Source organism: Narcine bancroftii, chromosome 4 (assembly GCF_036971445.1).
Source record: "Narcine bancroftii isolate sNarBan1 chromosome 4, sNarBan1.hap1, whole genome shotgun sequence".
Classification (NCBI taxonomy): Eukaryota; Metazoa; Chordata; class Chondrichthyes; order Torpediniformes; family Narcinidae; genus Narcine; species Narcine bancroftii.
In genome coordinates this window covers 123,219,891-123,233,101 of record NC_091472.1, presented here as the reverse complement: position 1 = coordinate 123,233,101, position 13,211 = coordinate 123,219,891, and the positions used below count along the sequence as shown (strand labels likewise).

The 13,211-nt window shown below is 45.6% G+C and overlaps 2 long non-coding RNA genes across 3 annotated transcripts in view; one reads left to right on the top strand and one right to left on the bottom strand.

The window, feature by feature from the left end:
• Positions 1-13,211, bottom strand: part of LOC138761089 (uncharacterized) — a 247,081-nt gene that overhangs the window by 742 nt on the left and 233,128 nt on the right. For both annotated transcript variants that reach the window (XR_011356110.1, XR_011356111.1), the window contains one exon: positions 417-521. This is a non-coding gene — a long non-coding RNA (uncharacterized lncRNA). The remainder of the gene's footprint in view (positions 1-416; positions 522-13,211) is intronic.
• LOC138759947 (uncharacterized) lies at positions 931-1,405 on the top strand. Its single transcript, XR_011355266.1, has 2 exons — positions 931-1,210; positions 1,294-1,405. It is a non-coding gene; the product is annotated as an uncharacterized lncRNA (long non-coding RNA).

Genomic DNA, 13,211 nt, shown 5'->3' with positions numbered 1-13,211 from the left:
GCGGTATACTGTAACCTGAAAATCATTCCAATTTTTTTTATTGGTTATGTGATCTTTATCTACTGGATGCAGTGTGTTTTGGTGCATATACTATGATCTAGAGAGATGCTGTTTTGTTGGGTTGTAATAAGATGATAATAAACGAACTTGAACTTGAGATTGTGGTGCACTGTGAAATTAGTTAATTTCCAGTCTGCCCTCCCAGTGCATATCAAATGTAAATCAGGGCAGTTCCATAGCCCTGTAATACTGCTAGCAAAGCAGTTAAACTAACAATGACGAGCAGAGATCTAAGTGCAAATCCCACCATGGCAGCCGTGGAATTAAAATTCCAAAAAAAGCTCTGATCATTACATTTCTACTGGATTGTCGTTAAAAACCGAGTTGCTTTATGGGAGGAAATCTGCCAACCTTACCTGCTCTTCAACCTGTCAATGCGGTTAAGTGCAAAATGGTTCAGCAAGAGCAGGGGCAATCAGGAATGAGCAATAAATGCTGGTTTTCCCACCCGTACTCAGATCCTGAAAAATGAGTGAAAAAGATAATAAAAAGATATCCCTCGACATCACTTGGACATGAATTATATTTGTTTTCCCTGACCAATGCTACATCTTCAAGAGAGTAAAATATACAAGTCTGCAGACGCAATGGTTGAAGTAAAAACACAATGCTGGAGAAACTCAGCAGGTCAAACTTCTGTGGACGTAGTTGCTCCAGCAATGTGATTTTAATACCTCTTCAAAATCCTCTTTAAAAAATGTGGGCCTGTTTTAAAAATCAATAAAAACTCCATGTTGGCAATAAAGTGCCAACCATCCATTTTCCCTCAAAAAATAATCATTCTAAATAGGCTGAAGCTACTTATCAGTCACAATTGTTTGCAAGCACATTCTAAATTACATCACAAGAGGCATGGGTGGGTGACTCATGGAATAGAAATAGATGAAACCCACAACTTTGAATGAACAGGTTATTTTTACATAATGTCATACTAAGTTATAATTTATTACAGTATAAGGATCGTAAATTTTGCCAGAATATGACAATTAACTAAATAACAATCCTTGAGCTGATTGAAAACCAAGAAACTGGAAGGCCAATGACAATTTATCAACTTGTTAACATGTTGTGGGTAGATTAGCTGCTTGTTCCCTGGATAGTGTTGGTGGCTACACTTGGAAAGAACAATGAATGTGAAAGACCTTTTGTGGTAAATCACTGTATATATGTTTTGGCTGTTATAGTTTGTCTGGTCACACCTCTTGCTGACTGTGCCTGTGGCTCCTCCCACAGACCCCTGAATAAAGGTGACTGTGCCACAGCCCCCTCCTCAGTCCAGGATAGTCAACCAGCATGGACGTACCTCCATTCTGATGTTAATAAAAGCCTATCAGTTTCTATGTAATCTCTAGTCTTTTGAAGTAATTGATGGTGCATCAATTTTATTAACAAAATTCTTATTTGATAATGGAGCAAACTTTGAAACCATAAAAGCTGGAACTCGACCGACAATCGGAGAATTGAGCACCGAGTACCTTCGGCCCCTGCGAGCTCTTGGACGGGCCTGCGCCTGGAAGGCCATTACAGCCATGATGAACATGGAGGACTGGATCAGAGATGCCTACGTTGTAGGCATCAGATCCAGCTTTATCCAGCAGGGACTGTTGGAGCAGGGTGAGCTAACTTGCAGAGGGCAGTCAAACTAGCAGGCAAGCTGGAGGCAGCCCTCCAAAATATGGATGCATACTCAGCCAACTACATGGCTGCATTATGGTTACCACGAGTGGGAGGGCCACAGGCCTGCGGAACACTGCCAACGTTACGTCCTCCCAGTGACCTGATCATGGCCGCTGTACTCTGCGAGCACCCAAAGGGTTACTTCTATGGCCTGTACAAGCACCCTTGAAAACACTGCACAGCAAAAGACGCGGCTTGCCATAGCTGTGGAAAGAAGTGGGATTATGCAAAGGAACCAAACACCCGAACACTCCACCGCATCCACGGAGTCTAAAAGTTATTAAACACAGCCTCCATCACACTGGATCAAGATAGCTCTCACCAACACGCCATAAGATCAATGATGGACATGGAAGTAAATGATCACGACACGAGTTGCCTGTTCGATAGTGGGAGCACAGAGAGCTTCATCCATCCCAACATGTTGCAGCGTTACTCCCTTACAGTAAGGCCTACAAGCCACAAAGTCTCTATGGCCTCAAAGTCCTATATGGCAGATATTTGTGACTACTGTGGCATAGATACAAAGACTTTAAACTCCTCATGATGCCATGGCTCTACACTGCCATGCTGCTGGGACTGGACTTTCAATGCCACCTTAAAAGTGTGACAACAGAGTACGATGGACCCTATTCCTCCCCCCAACCCCCTCACTGTCAGTAACCATCAGTTTTTAACCACCCACTGACCTTCACCAGAAAAAATTCCCTGGCCTCTCCTCCCACCATTTCCAGCCAGCAACTTGCAGATTGCCCACCGCACACGACCTGCAGCCTTGCAATCCTCACGATTACCCCTCCTCCGCTGTTCGCTAACCTCACCCCCAACTTTTAAAGCATTGCCACCAAAAGTAGGTGATACATGCCGGGGACAGAGTCGAAGGTGTGACGGCTACTGAATGAGAGGATCATTGAAGCCAATCAGATCGCTCCTATGTACCGCCACCGAAGCCACTCCACATGAAAGAATTTTTTCCTTCTCCAGGAAGTCCACTTCAGGGACCATGCTGCCATCTTGTCTGATGTCCCCAGGGCTGGTCCTACTCCAGAAGTATATGAGGAGCCATGTCTGACCCACTGGTTGAAAGGGTCCATTTCCTGCACGCCAACACCCAATACGCCTATGTGGTGTACCCTGATGGGCGCGCGGAAATGGTCTCCGTTCGGGACTTGGTGTTCTCAGGAGTCCCTGAGACCATTGCCGACCACACTGCACCCCCTTCACCTATTAGTACCCATGATGCACCAGGGCCATGGCATGTTACCCCTGCTCAGGTGGATGACGTTAGATTCGTCACCACGCATCCGCCAAGCTGACTCCGATGGCAACATACAGGTGCTCCAGTCTGTCCAGGATTCAACACCTGTGCCCCAGCCAGTATTACAATGGTCGCAGCAGCAGACCAGACCATCTGAAAGACTCAATTTGTAAGAATATGTAATTCACTTCACCTTGCCCTCTCCTCAGTTCAGGACAGTTGACCAGCATGGACGTACCTCCAGTCTGTTGTCAATAAAAGCATATTAGTTTCTATATAACTTCAAGTCTTTTGAAGTAATTGATGGTGCAACAATTTTTCTTTAGCTCATTCTGACTCTTCCCTTTCCTCTCCTCTGCCTGGTTCTACTTACCCATCATCCCCTCCTGTTTCCACCAATCACCTACTAACTTTAGTTTCCACCCTCTGGCCACCTGGCATGGTTTGCCCATCATCCCTTCCCTCTTATGGTTCCACAACCTCTCTCTACATATTGGCTATATTCCTTCTGCTCTCCAGCCCTGATGTAGGGACTCCACTGCGTTCTTTTGGCTGTTTAGTTTTCTGCTCTAGTTTCCAGTGTCAGCGTGTCTTTTGTGTCTCCATAAGTGTAGCGCCCTTGGCACAATATGAAGGATCGTAGCCATACAACACAGATTCCTTGGTGCACCATTTCCATGCCGACGCAGAGAGTGATGGGAGAGTGGAACGAGAGTGATGGGAGAGTAGAACGAGAGTGATGGGAGAGTGGAACGAGAGTGGTGAGAGTGTGGAACAAGAGTGATGGCAGAGTAGAATGAGAGTGGTGAGAGTGCGGAACGAGAGTGGTGAGAGTGTGGAACGAGAGTGCTGGGAGAGTGGAACGAGAGTGGTGAGAGTGTGGAACGAGAGTGCTGGGAGAGTGGAACGAGAGTGGTGAGAGTGTGGAACGAGCGGCCAGCTGAAGTGGTGAATGTGGATTCAATGTTAACATTTTAGAAGAATTTGGGCAGGTACATGGATAACCTTTCAGGATGGTGACCTTAGCAGAGGACCAGCGAGGGGCTCAGCGGCTGAAGATCCTTCACAGGGTGCAGGCTGCTGGTAGCTTGTGGTTGAAAGACTCTGACAGGGTGCTGGCGACTTACAGTTGAAGAACCCATACAGGCTCTGGGTTGCTGGAGACTTGCTCATGGAAACCAAGTGTTGGAACTGGAATTCGAAAGAGTCCTGAGGACAAGAGGGCTCCCACAGGGCCTCGGGTACTGAAAGCTTTCAAATTGTATCAGAGGTTTGGATCTGAAGCTCTGGATGCTAATGGTTTGAACGAAAGACTGTGTGGCTGCAGAAGCTGCGGGAGCAATGGAGGCGAATCTACAGACATTCAATGTTGCTGAAGAGACTTTCTTTTGTTTCCCTTTCTCTTATTATTGGGGGGGGGGGGGGTGCCAGGAAATGTTCATGGTGACTCTTTGTTTGGTTTACAGCAGACAAAAGTTGAGGTAGATCATGTATATTACATTTTAATGAATTATTATGCAACAATAAAGATCTTTTGAACCTTTTAGAGGACCACATTCCAGTTTGACATCTTCTGTTCGATTTCTAATCCAAATATATGGCATAAAACAGCATTAATAACATTTGGGTGTTTTAGATTAGATTAGTTTCAACTTTATTGTCATTGTGCCATGTACAATACGAAGCTAATGAAATACAATTAGCATCCAATCCGAAGTTAAAAAAAATAGTGCTTATATACAAATAACTACGAGCGAATAAAAACAAGTCCATTCAGCAAGCAAACAATTATAAAAGTACTGACAGTGCAATTTGAGTGCAGTACCACTCAGTCCTGTGATTTAATGTTCAGCAGGGTCACAGCCTCGGGGATAAAAGCTCTTCTTGAACCTGCTGGTTTGAGAGTGAACGCTCCTGTTGGGCCTACCAGATTGAGGAAGAGTTAAAAAGTCCATAGTTAGGGTGATATGCATCCTTGATGATGCTCTTCACCCTGCTCAGACAGCATTCCTGATAGATGTTCTCAGTGGTGGACAATTGAATGCCAATAATCCGCTGGGCAATTTTCACCACTTTCTGAAGTGCTTTAAGGTACGATACGAGGCAATTGCCGTACCATACTGAGATGCCATAGGTATGTATGCTCTCAATGGAACAGTGGTAAAATCCATCAATATCCTGTACATAGATGTACTTTCTTCATGCTCCACAGAAAATAAAGATGCTGTTGTGCCTTTTTGATCAGGATGATCAGCTTGATCAGCTTGATATACGTTCCACTTGATGTAAATAAGGACATGAGGTGTGGCTTCCAGCTCGCCTTAAGTCCACAATGATCTTCTTGATCTTTTGAGTGTTAAGTGCTAAGTTGTTGTTGTTGGCACACTCCATGGCTAGGTGCTGACCTGGCCATCTCATCATCCCCTCGGAACAGGCCAACCGTCGTCATCTGCAAACTTGATTATGGAATTAGAACCATATACAGGAATGCAATCATAGGTGAAAAAGGAATACAGGAGAAGACTAACACACACACCTGGTTACAATTTGAAAGTGGAAGAGAAGAGATTGCCTTAATTTAACAGATTGGGGGTCTGTTAGTCAGAAATTCCAAGATACAATTACAGAGCTGATACCAAGCTAACGAAGTTTGGCAATCAGTTTGGAGGGAACCACAGTATTGAATACCAAACTAAAGTCAATGAACAGCATTCTGACATAAAAGTTGGAGCTGTCCAAGTGGGTGGTACCCTCAGTCGACCTGTTGATGGGATAGGCAAATTGATGAGATTTCAAGGTGATGGGAAAACAGAATTTCAAATGTGATAAAACCATTCTCTCAAAGCACTTTGCAATGATGGGGGTGAGTCCAATTGGACAGAAGTAATTCAGACTCGTGGAGGTGGGAAGCTTTGGCCCTGGCACGATTATGGCAATCTTGAAGCTCATGGGAACAACTGCATGGGCCAGGGACAGATTGAAAATGTCCGCAAAGCTCTTGGCCAACAGAACTCCAAAGACTCTAAGCACACGGTCAGGTATACCATCCAGACCAGCTGCCTTCTGTACATTCACCCTTCTCAGGGTGGCCCAAACATCAGAGATGGAAAGTGAAAGAGGCAGTTCATAAAGTGGGAGATCCACTTTGAAGGTGACCTCCTTGGTTTCTCGATCAAAGCGAGCGTAGAAATAATGAAGCTCTTCAGAGAGGGAGGCACAGCTGGAAGGGGGCACAGTACTAGATGTTTATATTCTGTTATGCCATGCCACATACGCCGGGGATCCGAGGAGTAGAAATGCTCTTCAATCTTTTGTTTGTTTGTATGTATGTTTAGCCTGAAGGGTTCCCCTGCTTAGGTTGGCCCTGACTGAGCCACAAGTCTTCCAGTCTCCAGATCTGAAGGCTGAATCTCCGTCTTTGAGCAGACGGTGAACCTCTCTGTTCATCCATGATTTTTTATTAGCAAATATTTTTATTTCTTTTTGTGATGTCGCTCCATCCACACACTTGTTGATATACTCGAGGGCAGATTTGGTATATAAATCGAAATCAATCTGAGAGTCTCTAGTAGCATGGATAACAAACACACTCTAATCTGTCTGTTGAAAATGTTGCTGAAGAACAAGTTCAGCACCCTTAAGCCAGATCTTGATAGTCTTCATTGTGGGTTTTACACATTTAATAAGTGGGCTACACTTGGGAAAAAGAAACAATGAAAGATGGTCAGACTTTATGCCAGGTGAGGCAGTGCAATGGTTTTATAAGCATCAGTCACATTTGTATAAACCTGATCTAAAATTTTATCTCCCCTCATGGTACATGATACATTTTGGTAAGGTCTGGTAAGGATTGCAATGATTAAAGTCCACAGTCACGATAAAGCCTCTGTCTGGATGCAATGTCTGCAGCTTTCTGATAGCAGCATTGAGGGCTTTCAAACCTACTTTGGCATTAGTGTCTGGTGGTACATAAACTCCAACAGCAATGATACATGATAAACTCTCATGGTTGATAAGAAGGTCTACATTTGATAATCAGGTATTCCAGATCCACAGAGCAATAAGTATCAGTAATGCTCGAGTTAGTGCACCACGATTGATTCACATAGATGCAGAAACCAACTCCTCTACTTTTACCTGTCACTTCTGCAACCCTGTCAGCCCTGTAGACCATGCACCCTTCCAGTTCCACCACATTGTTAGATACATCTCTATTTAGCCAGTCTCCATTAAAAACATAATGTTGCAAGCCATAAGCCTTCTTTGTGTGAGGGTCCAAATCCTTAATTCATCCAGCTTGTTCATCAAACACCAAACATTAGCGAGAAAGATGCAAGGTTACACTGGCTAGAGTGGATTTAGTCTTAGCCTAGCACGCAGACCTCCACGCTTCCCTCGTCTTTGCTTACGGACTCGATGCCGGCACCAGACTCTTCCGATGAGTTGAATATGAGCCCACTGTGTCTTGCTAACTCCGGAGGTATTTGGTTAAAATTTAATGAATTGAATAAATGATCCAAACCTGTATTATTACAACGATAATAAACATCCAAAGGTGAACGTCTGCTGTTGATGTAATTCACGCAGCTGAACCGAACAAGCACGCAGAAAACAAGCAGGTATTTTAACTCTATTTTCCAAACTCCCATAAGGGATACACACACATCACCATATTTCAAAATCATGTTTGAGTATTAGCACTTATTTTCATCAGCTGGACGGCAGAAATCAGAAAAAAACCAGAAGAGAAGCAGCACCATCTGGTGAATTTGTAGCACCCTGAACCTAGGAGGTGGTTTGATTCGGCGGGCGATGTTCCAGAAATTCAAGTCTTTCGTTGTGTCTGATGGTGCAGCCAAAAATTGCCATGGGTTTCAATATCGCAGAGACAAACCATCAAGCATTCTGTATGCCAGTGCGAATTTTGTTTTGTTACAGCATGCTTCATCTTAAATGAAGTTGTCCACATGGCTCAGAGGGATAGAAACCATCTCACCGTATGATTTGAACTTAACCAGTGACACTAAGTTTCATGGACCACAACAATTTGCATTTATAAAGCTCATCAAGACTATCAAACCGGACTTGACACTGAGCTGCTTGCAGGAAACATTGGCATGTGTCAAAGCGTAAGGAGCATCTGAACGAAGGAAGGAGCTTGGTAAAGAGGTGGGGGTGTTTAAGGGCAAATGGCAAATCCTGAGACCTTCATAGTTGAAGATATGCTTAAACTGTTTAACATCCCCTGAACTTAACACGTTACAATAATAACCACCCCTCGTTGTCTGTGAAAGTCAGAATCAGAATCAGGATTTATTGTCATGGACAAGTCATGAAATTTGGTGTCTTGCAGCAGCATCTGCAATCATACATATTGTAACCATCATATTATGACATTACTATATAAAAAAAAATAATAACAATAATTGTGCACAAAAAGTAAGGTATTACTTTTTTTAAAATCCTGCAAACTCAGTATCTGTGCCCAAGATGGTGGTACCTGTGTTGGGCAGCATACCACCATCCACCCAGCTGACTCCGATGGCAACATACAGGTGTTCCAGTCTGTCCAGGATTCAACACCTGTGCCCCAGCCAGTAATAGAGCTGTAGAATCTGATGGCAGCGGGGAAGAAGCTGTCCTTGTATTGTTGAGTGCTCGTCTTTAAGCTTTTCCCCGATGGTAGCAGAGTGAAGAGGATATGGTCTGTGGTGGGGGTCTCTGAGGACAGAGGCGGCTTTTTTAAGAGGTATCTCGTAGATGTTCTCAATGGAGTGAAGTCTGGTACCTGTGATGTGGCAGGTTGAGTTAACAACCTTCTGGAGTTTATTCTTGTCCTGAGAGTTGGTGCCTCCATACCAGGCATTGATGCAACCAGCCAGAATTTTCTCCACAGTTCACCTGTAGAGGTTTATGAGAGTGTTCGATGACACCCAAATCTCCTCAAACACCTCACAAAGTATAGCCACTGGTGAGACTTCTTGGTGATTGCATCAACGTGAAGCCTCTAGGACAGATTCTCGGAGATCTTGACACCCTGGAATTTGAAGTTCCTGACCCTCTCCACTACTGAGCCCTCGCTGAGGACTGGGTCGTGCTCCTCTGACTTCCTTCCGAAGTCCACAATTATCTCCTTGGTTTTGGTGACATTGAACAGAAGGTTGTTGTCATTACACCATTCAATGAGCTGATCAACCTCCCTCCTGTACTCTTCCTCATTGCTGTTTGTGATTCTGCCGACAACTGTGGTGTCATCGGCAAACTTGTATGTGGCATTGGAATTGTGCCTGGCCACACAGTTATGGGTGTATAATGAGTAGAGCAGTGGGCTAAGCAGACATCCTTGGGGTGTGCCGGTGTTGATGATCAGTGAGGAGGAGACGTTGCTTCCAATTCATACTGACTATGGTCTTCCAATGAGAAAGTCAAGGATCCAGTTGCAGAGGGGAGTACAGAGGCTGAGAGTTTGTAGCTTCTTGACCAGGACTGAGGGAATAATGGTATTGAAGGCTGAGCTGTAGTGGATGAAGAGCAGCCGTATGTATGAATTTCTGTTTTCGAGGTGATCCAGAGCTGAGTGGAGAGACAGCGATATTGTATCTGCTGCGGAGTGACTATGATGATAGGTGAATTGCAGTGGGTCCAGATCTTTACTTAGCTACATGTTAATTCTGGCCATGACCAGCTAAAAATGTTCGTGAACACACCGGCTAGTTGATTGGTGCAGATTTTCAGTATCCTGTCAGATACCCCATCAGGCCTGATGCCTTGCGAGGGTTCACCCTTTTGAATGATGTTCTGACGTCCCCCTCAGAGACAGATTTCACAGGGTCCTCAACCTTTTCAGGGATTCTAGTAGGCTTTGGTTCTTCTTCTCAAAGCGAGCATAGAAGATGTATTCAAGACTTTTATTGTCATGTGATAAAGCAGAAAATGTAAATTTCCTTTAATCTACCACAAAGCAGACAAAGAATCCCCCCTAGAATCATTAAGTGTCCACACATTTGCGTCCAGTGCTCGCATACCTTCCACAGTCACACAGACTTCAGACAAACTATTGGAAATCTGAGCTCCAAATCCAAACCTCTGACATGATCAAGAAGCCCTCAGCGCCTTTGGCACCCTCTCTCATCTCACTTCCATTACCTGGTACCCCTTCCACCAGTCTCAAGCCAGCCTCCAGCAGTTCACAGCCCGGTGCAAGTCCCTTGACCACAGTCACCAGCAGCCTGGAGCCCACGTGGGATTCTCGCCTCGAGTCACCAGCAACCTACCACCTGTGTGTTCTTCAGCTGCAGACTCCTCGCTGGTCCATCTCTGTAGTCACTGGCCTGAGGGTAATCTCCTCCTCCCCTTCGCAAACAGAGGGGGCTCTCCCTGTTTTCTGGTTCCTTGCACCAGTCCTCTGGTTCCTCAGAACCTGCAACCCCTCGAGGTCACTGCTGAACATAGGCTCTGCTATCTTGGCCCCAGACATTATGGATGCAAGATTTTAAAATAAGCTACTGTGGGCTCTTTTAACAGGTTGTTTAAGGCCTGTATGGAGCCGGCGCAGTCTGACTGGGCAGTAGGACTCTGTGGAGGACTGCTGTGTCTCCTCTCCTCACTCTCCACGGTCCACACCAGCGGCAGTGCTGCCATTTTTTTTAGATGTATGAGATGTTCTTTGTGAGGTTTTTCAGTTGGTTGTTTTTCCAGACTCTTTTGTGTAGTCTTCCAAAGGCGCTATTTGCCTTGGCGAGTCTGTTGTCTATCTCATTGTCGATCCTTGCATCTGATGAAATGGTGCAGCCGAGATAGGTAAACTGGTTGACCGTTTTGAGTTTTGTGTGCCCGATGGAGATGTGGGGGGGCTGGTAATCATGGTGGGGAGCTGGCTGATGGAGGACCTCAGTTTTCTTCAGGCTGACTTCCAAGCCAAACATTTTGGCAGTTTCCGCAAAGCAGGACGTCAAGCGCTGAAGAGCTGGCTCTGAATGGGCAACTAAAGCGGCATCGTCTGCAAAGAGTAGTTCACGGACAAGTTTCTCTTGTGTCTTGGTGTGAGCTTGCAGGCGCCTCAGATTGAAGAGACTGCCATCCGTGCGGTACCGGATGTAAACAGCGTCTTCATTGTTGGGGTCTTTCATGGCTTGGTTCAGCATCATGCTGAAGAAGATTGAAAAGAGGGTTGGTGCCAGAACACAGCCTTGCTTCGCGCCATTGTTAATGGAGAAGGGTTCAGAGAGCTCATTGCTGTATCTGACCCGACCTTGTTGGTTTTCGTGCAGTTGGATAATCATGTTGAGGAACTTTGGGGGACATCCGATGCGCTCTAGTATTTGCCAAAGCCCTTTCCTGCTCAAGGTGTCGAAGGCTTTGGTGAGGTCAACAAAGGTGATGTAGAGTCCTTTGTTTTGTTCTCTGCATTTTTCTTGGAGCTGTCTGAGGGCAAAGACCATGTCAGTAGTTCCTCTGTTTGTGCGAAAGCCGCACTGTGATTCTGGGAGAATATTCTCGGCGACACTAGGTATTATTCTATTTAGTAGAATCCTAGCGAAGATTTTGCCTGCAATGGAGAGCAACGTGATTCCCCTGTAGTTTGAGCAGTCTGATTTCTCGCCTTTGTTTTTGTACAGGGTGATGATGGTGGCATCACGAAGATCCTGAGGCAGTTTACCTTGGTTCCAACAAAGCTTGAAAAACTCATGCAGTTTGGCTTGCAGAGTTTTGCCGCCAGACTTCCAGACTTCTGGGGGGATTCCATCCATACCTGCTGCTTTGCCACTTTTCAGTTGTTCGATTGCCTTATATGTCTCATCCAGGGTGGGAACCTCATCCAGCTCTAGCCTTAGGGGCTGTTGAGAAAAACCTCACAAAGATAAGCGTATACAGAGCCGTTGTCATACCCACACTCCTGTTCGGCTCCGAATCATGGGTCCTCTACCGGCACCACCTACGGCTCCTAGAACGCTTCCACCAGCGTTGTCTCCGCTCCATCCTCAACATTCATTGGAGCGCTTACATCCCTAACGTCGAAGTACTCGAGATGGCAGAGGTCGACAGCATCGAGTCCACGCTGCTGAAGATCCAGCTGCGCTGGATGGGTCACGTCTCCAGAATGGAGGACCATCGCCTTCCCAAGATCGTATTATATGGCGAGCTCTCCACTGGCCACCGTGACAGAGGTGCACCAAAGAAATGGTACAAGGACTGCCTAAAGAAATCTCTTGGTGCCTGCCACATTGACCACCGCCAGTGGGCTGATAACGCCTCAAACCGTGCATCTTGGCGCCTCACAGTTTGGCGGGCAGCAACCTCCTTTGAAGAAGACCGCAGAGCCCACCTCACTGACAAAAGGCAAAGGAGGAAAAACCCAACACCCAACCCCAACCAACCAATTTTCCCCTGCAGCCGCTGCAACCGTGTCTGCCTGTCCCGCATCGGACTTGTCAGCCACAAACGAGCCTGCAGCTGACGTGGACTTTTTACCCCCTCCATAAATCTTCGTCCGTGAAGCCAAGCCAAAGAAAAGAAAGAGATGTTCTGAAGTGCTTGGCCTGATTATCTAGAAATGTACATCTGATTTACTGTTTATATTTTAGCAAAGTTTTTTCCTTGCCTTCTCTTCTGCTCAATGTTGTTAAAAGCAGCCAAGTGATGTTTTAACAGTAGAGTTCCATTAAATCAAGTTCAGACCCAGTAAAGATGAAGGAACAGCAGTTAACAGGAACAAATCCATTTGGGCCTCAACCGCCCTTCCATTGAAAACATTTTCAAAAAATATTTTTAGAGATACAGCAATGTAACAGGCTCTTCCAGCCTATGTGCCATGCCACCCAATTAAACTTACACCAACGAGCCTGCAGCAGACGTGGACATACCCCTCCATAAATCTTCGTCTGCGAAGCCAAGCCAAAGAAGAAAAGATGACATGACCAATCTATCTACCAACCCAGTTTGTCTTCAGCAGGTGTGTGGAAAGCGGAGCACCTGGAGGAATCCCATACAGACATGGGGGGAACACACAAACATCTTACAGGGAGGATTCAAACCTAGTTCGCTGATGCTGTAATAGCCTTGCGCTAACTGTGTCACCCAAGAAAACAGCCACCAACATAAGGGATGCATATTACCCTAGGAACAACCTTTTTCTCACAGCTGCCTTTGGGAAGAAGGTACAGAAGCCTGAAGACCAGTACCTCCAGATTCAAGAACAGTTTTTATCCAACGGCTA